The sequence below is a fragment of the Porites lutea genome, chromosome 8 (genome assembly GCF_958299795.1).
Source record: "Porites lutea chromosome 8, jaPorLute2.1, whole genome shotgun sequence".
Lineage (NCBI taxonomy): Eukaryota > Metazoa > Cnidaria > Anthozoa > Scleractinia > Poritidae > Porites > Porites lutea.
In genome coordinates this window covers 27,274,425-27,284,442 of record NC_133208.1, presented here as the reverse complement: position 1 = coordinate 27,284,442, position 10,018 = coordinate 27,274,425, and the positions used below count along the sequence as shown (strand labels likewise).

Below are 10,018 nucleotides of genomic sequence, written 5' to 3'. Positions count from 1 at the left end.
AAGTAAATAAACGTTGACCACTGATCTAAAAACGAACTTTTTTCCGTAAGGTATGTTTAACCTCTGGCATTTGTTTAAATATTTTGATTTCATTCTTGTTCTCCACAGATGGCATGTTGGCTTCCATGTTACTGACTTTCTGGTTGACTACTGTTAAAATATCGAGAAGGTGGTCATAAAACGCACGTTCACGTAATGCCTCAACTAGGCCGCGAACATAGTAGCTTCCTAGAGCCTCATGTCTGTACGATACATACTTATCCACTGTGGAAAATGCGTACAGAAAATCTGCATGTGTGGGTACCTTGGATGCAGGTTTCTTCACTGCGTCAATGGGGGAATCAACTTGGTTGGGACTAGGCAGTTCGTAAGATGAAATAGTGGTATTAGCGGCATTAGACACCCCCTCGTCTTCTCCGTCACCTCTGCACGCCTGGATGAAAAACAGCTTTGGCTTACCGCTTAGCGTTTCGCAATTGCTGAACATATCATCAAGAGTTTGAATAGGTATCGTGTTACCGTCAGAACAGAACACCTCACCACTCTTGCCATGGCTCATTAGCCACAGCACAAAACAATCATAAGCACTGTGATCCTCACGGGCGCAGATGTAGTCAAGTTCGTCTAAGAGTTGTAGTCTTGAAAGGTTCTCTTTCGTTCGTACTGAAAAATCGAGAGCAGTAAACAACGCTTCAACTTTACGAACATCTTCTTCGGACCCGTGACGAGGTGACTGTTGTCCATGTTTAGGATGATGAGCAAAAGATGCGTTATTAATGATCAGCGTTATTCCTCTTGGTCGAGCTGTCATGTTGTAAACATCATCTGTACCAGGGTGATAACCTGGATGGACAACTGTGCGGCGAAAAAAGAGAAAGTTAAAACGACTAAAATGTCTCTGCTGTCTATTCCTGACCTGACTGTAAAATAGATATGTATGAACAAAAACTATACTGCCTTAAACTATAGCAATTACTAAGCAATAAAAAGGAACTATGTCCACCGGCCATTTTAAAGATAACTGTGAAACGTTAGCATACCTATTCATAAGGATTATACAACTGAGTTGAACATCGAGATAACGACGTAAAAACGGTAAAATATTAGCGAAGAAGAGAATAGGCGTCCCGTTATATCAACCCATTTTTGGCCTAAACAAAAAGTCCAGCTAGCCATTCCCTTAATCTTTAACGTCCCCTTGGTAAATACGAGGAAGGTGAGAAGATTAGCGCAGTTGGCTAGTGCACAGCCTTCTGTGCGGGAGGTTCCGAGTTCGATTCCCAGGTGTGACCTCAAATCCTTGTTTCGACTTCTTTCCTTTCCGAGTAGCTTTAAGTAGCATTAAATACCCTTAAAACGGAGCACTGTTGGAGAGGGGGAAACGGGCAAAATGAGCGCACCGTCGGCCCCAAGTTTTTGTCAGTCAGTTGCAATGAATAATTTCGAGCTACCGACTTAAAATATTAAAGGACTCTTTACCTTTTTACCTTTAAATACGACCGCCCCGTCAGTTGCGACCAATTAACGAGCACTTTTAGTTTCTAGTCGTTGTTATCCTCTAACACGACTGGTCGATGCCTGGCCCAAAAACTCTTCCCTAAACTAGCAAAAGTGTAGTGTCTGGTTGGCAAGTGAAGTTACTTTGAAGTAAATATTAATAACGTTTCACGAAGGAACACGTACATAGAAAAACCAGTTTTATCGTTGGTGACTATTACTTTTGTCTGAAATGACTATAAGGGCTAATTTCCTTTTCCTACATTTGTAAATGTACCATTAAGTATCAAGTTATCTAACCTTTGGCTCCAAACCATTTTTCCAGCCCGAAAACCGTCGGGACTTTAACGTCTAGGCTACTTGGACAGTGGCTGAGTTGCCCTTCTTCGACAGCCTTAAGAAGGCACAGGCAGTCCTCGTGGTCACATGAAACAACATCGTGATAAGAACACATTTCTTCCTTCCGCAGACAGCCAGGACATACAACACAAAAATCACACTTCAATTTGCCCAACCAGGGGAGTTCACGTCTAAGGTCCTGTACTGTTTCTTCCAAGAACGTTCGCACAAGAATCGCCAATTCTCTTGCTTCGGAAAATGATGCTCCACCGGCTGGCTCTGAATGCGTCAAGATGATCTTAATGAATCGTTTTTTGCACAAAAGAATCAGCTGATAAATTGACTTCTTCTCTATGACAAACCTGGAAACCGCGAGAAAAAATCTCGGTGGCTGGGTAAATCCACTCTTAGAGCACCATTTGGTGATTCGTGACACAAGCTGCCAGAAGAAACCGTGAGGAACAAAACCCCCCAGAAAATGCAGGTACAATGGACATGGATCTGACGGTGATGGCTCCATTTCACAAAGGGCGTCAGGTGGCGTCTTCAGTTGACAGGGTACAAAGTACATTTCATTTGTTGGCGAGGTGGCAAATTTGACGATCAATCCGAACTGCTCCATCATGTTCAGGATATCCTTCTTGATCAGGCCTTGCTGCTGGCAGTGCTTGGAGAACACATGATCAACCAACTCCATGTGGAGGGCGCCTGTCGTCTCCATTTCCTTCCAAAGCTTGGAATGTTTCGGTTCCTATAACAAAACCGAAAAAAGGAAATTCTTCAGAACGTCAAACCTATTACTGAACAATCTCAGGATCTTTTTTTTTTCAGGTACTACAACAGAAGAAATATAAAAGGATTAAAATAAAGTACATGGTTGAAAAAGAAAACTAGTATTAAAACAATCAGTCTGGATTAGGAAAAACATTTGACGGTGAAGTAAGTTCCTAAAGAACTTAAAGAGGAGGGCCTCGAAAGTACAATCCCATAATAGTTTGAGAGGTAATAAAAAGCTTCAGATAACGTACTAACATGATGCATTAATAAATGCATATGATCCGAAGCTTCCAAACTATTACGGGACGGCTGGAAGCAGATGACTAGAATCACTGGTCGAGGCAGGTCGGCGAAGGAATATCGCAAGGGTTTTTGTTTGCTTGTTTGTTTGTTTTAGTTTTTTTGTGAAATAAATACACTTTTTCCGCTGAAACACATTAATAAAGTTGACGTCATAAATAAGAAGTTTTGTCGTATAGGTAAGCTAAAACTCGTATGTCACATAAAATCACTAAACTGCAATGAAGTTATGTTTCGGATATGTTGTCTGCAGCTTTGCTTAATGCAAACATTTAATTGTCCCTGCTAGGGTTCACTAATATCTAGCCAGTTTTATGACTGTACATATCAACAAAGAAAATCCATCACGAAAACGCCGAGTTGGTCTTAGTGGGTGTGATATTATCAAAACATGATAATCATCATTAAGGTAAATATAAATAAATAAAATAAATAAATAAATAATTTATAACAAGAATTTATAACAGGGTGGGATGGTGTTCTCCGTGGAGGGCACTTATACACTTGAATATGCTTCACTTACCATTTCGTTAAAAGAACGAATGGTTATAAGTTGCCTGATGACCTCAATGAGCCACTGAGCCCGAAGCACAACTGTGTTGCGTTGTCTGACAATCATGCCGAGGTCATGATAGAAATCCAACAAAGTGGCGACCTCATCTTCGTCTTCAATAAAGCAAACTTTCTGGATAATACCTTGAAGTTGTTCGAGGTTTAAATAATGTACCTTTTCAGCAATCAAAGCTTGGACAACCTTCTCGAAATTAAACCATCTGGTAAAAAAAATAGAAAAAAACAAAAGCTTAAAGACGAAGTTTAAGCATCACTTAAAGATTGATCTCTTCTACTAAATTAAGCAAATAAAATACTTTATACCAGTTGACACAAACTTGAAATCTAATCCTCAAAACCAGTGCAAATCAGCCTGCGAATAAAGCCTTCTCTTCTCACTGAAATCGCCCCTATGGACGTTTCGTTTCTCTCTTAAGAAACGTCCCCAGCCGCGCTGAGGAGCGATAAGGGACGGCTTTGTTCGCAGGCTAGGTGCAAAATGGATATCGCGGCACCGTACAATCGCTGGTATTTAAGGAAACGGGTTTTGCCGCCAGCAACACGTTTTTTCCCTTATTCAATATTCGCTGCGTATAATAAACGAGAACTTATTAGCGAAAGCATTGTCAGTTTAAGTAGCAATAAAAGTTGCGAGTATATCTGGTACAAAAATTGGACCTTGCTTGTCCTTTCCGGCGTTTGGCATAAATCCGAATGTCACCTCGGCATATTCATAAGTGTGCTGGAAGTGCTGGATAAGACCTGAAAATATATTCTTCGTGACGTCAACTTCTTCTGTTCTATGATAGATTAGCAGGTGATGACCAAGTTATTATATTGTATAACATAAGCTAAGCGGTTTTCCACCCTATCCTAAACGAGGCCGTTAGAGCTGAAGATTTCGCATGACGTCACGGCGACCATATTGGTGTTTCAAAACAATGAAACGGCTGCCATGTTGATGTGCCAAACCACTCCTGTGGGAGCTGAACTCTTTTCGTGTGCTTTCGCTTTCGTTTGTTCCAATAAATTTGCATAAACGCTGGCCAAGTTAGTGAAAACGCACTATAAACTAGCCTGTTCCAGACGTTCAGATTTTGGAGAGGGCGCAATGATCTATAAACGGCCGTTTTTAGTGAGCGCTTTCAGCTATGTTCAAGGTCTGAGTACGGATGAATCGCATCCCGGTATTCTATTCATGCTGTTCTTAGTCTGTCCTGCATAGATCTCCCTTTTTTCCCGGATGTAGACTCAGTTGCCGCACTCTTTCAATTTTGCAAGACAACAAGGCCCATGGAGTCTACTCATCTCCAAATTGGCAAAAAGGATCATTTTCGTACCGCTAGCCACGATTTTTAAACAATCTATTTGCTTAGGGATTTTTCCATCTAAACTAAAGTGTGCTAAGATTATTCCAGTATTTAAGGACGAAGATGACACTCTGCCCGAAAACTACCGGCCTACATCACTGCCCTCGATTTATGACAGGATATTTGAAAAACTTATGAACTCCAGACTTACTACGTTTTTCAAAGATTGCAACATTCTCTAAGATCAGCAATAAGGCTTTTGCAGTAAGAAAAGTACTCATTATGCTATACTTGACATTGTTAACACTATTCTCTAAAATATGGACAAGGGTAAATTTTCGCGCGGTGTTTTCATCGATCTCAAGAAGACTTTTGATACTATTAACCATGAGATTTTGTTAGCTAAACTTGAAAATTATGGTATTAGAGGTGTAATCAACCCCTGGTTCAGATCATACCTGACTAATCGAAAGCAAACTACGGAAGTCAATAACGTTGTGGCGTAGGCTGAGACGACCTTGTGCGGCGTGCCACAAGGCTCAGTCCTCGGATCGCTCTTATGCCTACTTTACATCAATGATATTTACAAATGCTATTCGTTATTTCCCTTTTATCTATTTGCTGACGATACCAGTATAATACTTGCAAATAACAACTTAAAGGAACTCGAATCCTTGCTAATCGAGGGCTTGGCAACGTCAACGAATGGTTAAATACAAACAAACTGTCTTTGAACATAAAGAAATCAAACTTTGTAATCTTTCGCCCAAGGCAAAAGAATATGCCCTTCATACCTAGGATTAGAATTCTTGACTCCGTGACTAACGCCTACGCAAGCCTTGAAATGAAAGACTATGTAAAATATCTTGGCTTAATGATTGATTCAAATCTTTCATGGAAATATCACATAGAATCTATCTGTCACAAAATCACAAAGTCGATAGGAATTATAGCTAAGATTCGATATTACGTCCCGCGTCGTGTTTTACTTACAACTCATTAATTGCCCCCTACTTAACTTATGGTATCTGTGGTTGGGGAAACTGTGCCTTGACATTTCAAAGAAAGATCGTAACTCTCCGTACCATTCTTTCTCAAATCGAATTGCGTTCCCCTTCCTAGCCTATTTTTTCAGAGATTGTAGCTATTTATTGTAGGATATCAATAGACAGACAGCACCAGTTAGTATACTCATTCAATTTGTTAAAACAAGTCAGATTCATAACTAGAAAACAAGATCTGTCTCTAGCGACTCGTTTTATGTTAAGTTCTCTGGAACCGATAACGTGTATACCTTTTTCACAAGAATCGGTTCCCAAATTTGGACTCTATTCCTTATTCGATTAAAATACGCCTTTTCGTAAAAAGATAAAGGAATTACTACTAAATTTCTTGCTGTCAGAAGATGATTATGTCGAAGTCTCCCGTCCCTCTTCGTAATCCTTAGGTACTTGCTTTGTTTTATGTTAGTTTATTGTATTTATTGTTTAGTAGTGTCTTTACTGTTATTATATAGTCCATCTATAGATAAACCTTTTACTTGTAATATGTCTTGAGCTCCCCTCGCCTCGACTAGTTGATAAGCTATTTGCGTGTGGGAAAGAAATGTAATTAGTTAAAGTATATCCAATTTTCAATAAAATTTGTTGTTGTTGTTGTTGTACTCGCAGGAAATCGTTTAAATCGTCTTTTTAAGCCGGAGCGACTAACCATTATCTACTTTAGAACGAGGTAGATCTTATTTATCGCGACCCACTACTGTTATAGTACTACCGTAGGGTGAAGGGCTGCCTGTGGTATAACCATTATGTATAATCGTCAAGAAATAATGTGGAGCAAGAGTTTCTCTTGACTAAAAACTTACCGAATTGGTACCTCCTCTCCCATGTATGGTTCTTGTTTTAAAACTTCAATCATTCGTTTCTGAAGTGCGGCAACTCCGTCATCAGATGAACCTTGGGTATTATCGACTGAAAGAACGGACGGACCACATGACTTTCATAGTCCTTTCCACTTATTTCTCTTTGAATCTGCAATTCCATTTCCTTGATGTCTTGATGTGGTTCATCTGCATGTGTTCCTACAATAAACACTGGAGGGCGACAGTAAGGCAGATCCGCCAATGTTGTTTGTCTTTCGTTCACTTGTGATTGTAATGAACACATAGAACTGAGGGACACCAGCCACGACAACAAATTTTCCAAATTGCTTTCGTTATTTGGATTAGCGAGAAGAATTTCATGGACTCCTTGTCGGAAACAAGGCTGAGCGGTTTCCTTTAATCCTTTGCTGAGGTTGTACACGAGCATATAAACTGCTCGCGTCGATAAAAAAACTGGGTAAGATGCATAGTAAAGATGTTGACCAGCGAAGTCCCACAGATCAAGGGTGATGTGATGTTCAACTGCTGTTGTTTCACTTTGAAGGTCTAAGCCTTTCAAATGTTGAACAAGATGGTCCATAAATTCTTCTGGAGGCAAACTGGGATCGATTTTTAAATCAGTTGGGACGGCTGTATTTGCTTCCTTTTCGTCGGCTTTACCAGATGCACCCTAAAACGATTTTTAAAAGGTCAAAATGATACTCTCAAACGCGACAGAACAAGAATAGCCGAAAGGCGAATTTCACTGGGCTGCCAAGGGCGATGTTTCCTGGGGGAGGGGTCGCTGTACACGTCCACACATTCAGGCCACCACATAATCTTGTTGCTGACCATTGCGTGACACAGCATCGCATGTGAGAGTTAAACCTAAATTCATTTGAACATTGTATCCTATTGGAAGACTTTCGTAACAAGAAAAATGAGTGCCATTTTTAAGTCAGGGCTGTATAGTAACTTTTCAAATTCCAGCATTATGACTAAAAACAAGCAAGTCAGCCATTCTGGCAGGAAACAATAAGCGTTATTTTCACGCACCCCTCCCCCAATCCATCTGTCGACCGAACCAGCTTTATATATATTACGCGCGCACTGACTTCAAATAACTGTCGCTTGGGTTAGACAGAGAATTGTGGGTAGGGGCGTAAAATACTCGTTTTATTTTAGCTGTTATTTTTCAAGCTCATCCCCTAGGCTTTTCCCTTAGAAGAAAAGAAGCCCAGGAGATGAGGTTGCATTGACTATATTTTGGGACATTTCTATGACGACTTTGTTGCGAAATCCCGTCTTTACACGGCGGATGCTTTGGGGCGTTTGAGATCTAAACACTGTGGCACTCTCCTGACCCGTCAATTAAGGTTTTGGAAACTCTCACGCGAAAACTCAAAAGTCACAAATCGCACTGAACATAAATAGGTTGGAAAATAACGGTCGTTTTGGGGGGCTCAAATCACCATGAAATCGTCGCCTGTTTGCACCTGCGATTTGAAATAGCAATAATTGAACATCGCAAGCAAAGTGCTTAAAACATCCCCTTTGCAAACTGGCCTTTTAAAGTAGGGTCGGGCGACAGGAAATAGACGAGACATGAGGGACCGACTAACATCGGCAGACATTGGAGGACAACGTTGCTCATTCACTGGACAAGAGTAACGCGGCCTAGGGGAAAATATTGTTGGTTTTCTTTTCTGAAGTTTGGGCATGCCCAAACGAAAATATTCGAGACATTAACCCTCCCGACTTGTACCTTTCACTTTTACCTTTTTCCTTCTTTTTCAGGTAAGAATTTACTAGGCTTCATCTCGGTGAGAAAAGTTTCTACAAAGTAGTCTTTTTAACTGAATCACGCTCATTTGGTTATGGTTCTTAAGATCTCGCCCATTGCAGAAGATACTTGTAAATGTTGTCTACGCACCTACAGAAATATGAAGTCAAAAGCGGCACAAGGATACATACTGGCGGTAACGGGCAGCTGAGGTGTGAATGGATTGAGCGATTTACACTTGCTAATCCTTAAAATTGAGTCAACTGTGAGAAATGAGTTTCCACTGGGAGTGAAATGCTGATCTGCCGTGATTACACTCGCTCCAACAAGGATGTCTCTTCATGCTCCTCTCCTGAAACAAAACATAAACTCACTGGGGGCTGGGGGGGGGGGGGATTTAAACTGACCTGATTCATTTGAGAGTTAAAGAGCGTTCGTTTCTCTTCCATCAAAGGCTCCACATTTGTTTCTTGTTCCTGAAGTTCTCGAGGATCGTCAAATCCAAACTACAAGATAAGCCCATAAAGACGAACCTATTTAATAGGAACCAATTGTATCCAAAATCTTTTAAAGGCTCTTCTTAGAAAATCCGCGAGAAATCACAAAAAAAAGCGCGGCCATGCAGTTGTTGCTTAATGTCATACGTGTTCGTTGGGGAGATTCGGTACAAGTCCGTGTATTATCAACACAAGGCCCTCAAAGTCAGAAAGTGCACACCGAGAAAGATCCTCACGTTTGGTGTTTATCTGGCCAATATGGCATGAGATACAACAAATAAAAAAGCGCAAGAAATTTACTAAAGCTAGTAAACAGACCCAACAACTCCCAATAATGTTGGGAGTTGTTGCGTCCATTTTCACGTAGCTCAACGTTTGATCAGTTTAAAACTTTGTGAAAAAACTCCCAACTACATGCAATAGGGTGTGCAAACGGATAAAACATGTAACATCCAACAATGTCGCGTCCGTTTGCACGAGGCTTTAGAGGTATATGGACGTCCGGACAATGTGTCCGGCAATTCATACATATCTTACTAAATTTTCGAGAATTTGAATGGTTGTATCTAGATCAAAACCACATTGGAGGATTTTGTAAAGCTGGGTGTGCTCTTTTCGACTGTTGATAATCCTTTATATGTGCACTAGTACTTAGTCCCCTCCTTTTCAAAACAGGCAACAAACAAACAGGGCCTTCCGATAATTACCAAGTCAACGACGCTTTGTTTTGTTTACATGCAGTACGGACCATGTGCTGTGTGCATTGGCGGTTAAACTTCTCTGAAATATTCCTCGTCACATTCTGTCACTGCGGTGCGCATTTACACACTTAATCAATAGCCCTCGTTCGATATATTAAAATTCTAAGATGACTGCAAGGATTTAGGGTCAAAATTGCAAATTTTTCACGACTCCATTCTCTCGCAATTCCCCGGAGAGACTTGAGGACAAAGAAAATCAAACCAAAATATAGAAAAATAACCAGAAAGCCTCGGAGTCATCAGCTGAGTCATGTTAGAATTTTAGTATACCGAACGTGGGCTATTTACTTTTAGTAAAATCCAACTAGTGGTCTATTATCAATGCTGCGTTCTAATTGGTT

At 40.5% G+C, this 10,018-nt stretch overlaps 1 pseudogene; it reads right to left on the bottom strand.

Moving 5' to 3' along the window:
• Nucleotides 1–10,018, bottom strand: part of LOC140945456 (uncharacterized) — a 26,936-nt pseudogene continuing 16,918 nt past the window's right edge.